The 1,250-nt window shown below is 42.3% G+C and overlaps 1 protein-coding gene across 2 annotated transcripts in view; it reads right to left on the reverse strand.

The window, feature by feature from the left end:
- The window catches only part of March6 (membrane associated ring-CH-type finger 6), a 73,629-nt gene that overhangs the window by 8,597 nt on the left and 63,782 nt on the right, over positions 1-1,250 (reverse strand). The window lies entirely within an intron of this gene.

The raw sequence follows: 1,250 nt of genomic DNA on the forward strand, positions 1-1,250 counted from the left end.
AGGCCAGCCTGGTCTACAAAGTGAGTTCCAGGACAGCCAGAGCTATACAGAGAAACCCTGTCTCAAAAAAAATAGACAGTCCAGTTCTAACAGAGGGAAAAGACAGAACTGCCCTCATGTTCTTCTCTCAGCTTCACTCACGGCCAGCTCCTTGGAAGCCAGGGTGTAGTCCAACTCAACCCACCACTCCTAGGTTTGCAGACATCTTCCATCTCCAACAGTAACCCAATACATTAGCACTAAGGAGCAGGCACCCCAAGGTTTCTCAGTGGTCCCAATTACTGCAATTTCTCACCCCCGTCCCCCTCCTCAGTCTAAAATAATGCAGCAGACAAGAGGAGCCCACAAACATCAACAACATTTCTTAGCTTCCAGCTACTAATAAACTCTATTTCCAGACTTCTTTGAAAGGACAGTTTCAACTGGGAGACTTTTCAATGGACAGTGTCCTACTTCTATTGTGAAGGGATATGCTGCCACAAACACACAGTGGCCTTCTGATGTACTACTTCCTGGCCCCACTCTTGGTCTAAGAATCAATGGCTGGAAAGTCCAAGCTACTCTGAATGATTTTCTTGTGTATACTGCCTTTGGGTGGATCTTAGCTGCCACAGACCTGCAAGACCTTACCTTTCTAGCAATTTGCTAAGAATAAAAAGTCTGAGCTATCCTTGAGTACATTCTCTAGATAACTAAAGTTTAAAGAAGAATGTTCTACAATATTTAATAGGGTTATATGGATAAGGTTTTTCCCCCCTGAAATGAGCTATTGATTAGTGTTCAAAAGCACAATCTACTTTTTTGGGGGGTGGGGGGTGGGGGTTAACACTATGATAACCAAGTTACCTGCTAGTTTCCCATCAGAACAAACAGTCTTAGATGGTATGTAATTAGAGTATTCCTAAGCAGCCCTGCTCCTACCTATTATATCAATAGTAACTTCCTTTTCTCTGGTACAGGCTTAGAAATATGAATACTAAGTTTCATCAGAATATCTGCAGTGGAAAGATGACGAGGGTCAGCTTTGCCTCTACTTTAGTCAAAGTTATAGATATTTTAACTTACTGGTTAACCCTTGTAGTGGCTATTGCTGGTTGTCAACTTGACTATATTTGAAATGAACTACAATCCAGATTGGAAGGCTCACCAGTGAACCTAATCTGGAGACTGGGAGATAGAAGTTTCTGATCTGGATCTTGGTATGGAGATCTTGAGACACAGTGGTGATTGAATCCAGAAGATTAAGACAG

The sequence above is a fragment of the Mus pahari genome, chromosome 11, assembly GCF_900095145.1.
Source record: "Mus pahari chromosome 11, PAHARI_EIJ_v1.1, whole genome shotgun sequence".
Lineage (NCBI taxonomy): Eukaryota > Metazoa > Chordata > Mammalia > Rodentia > Muridae > Mus > Mus pahari.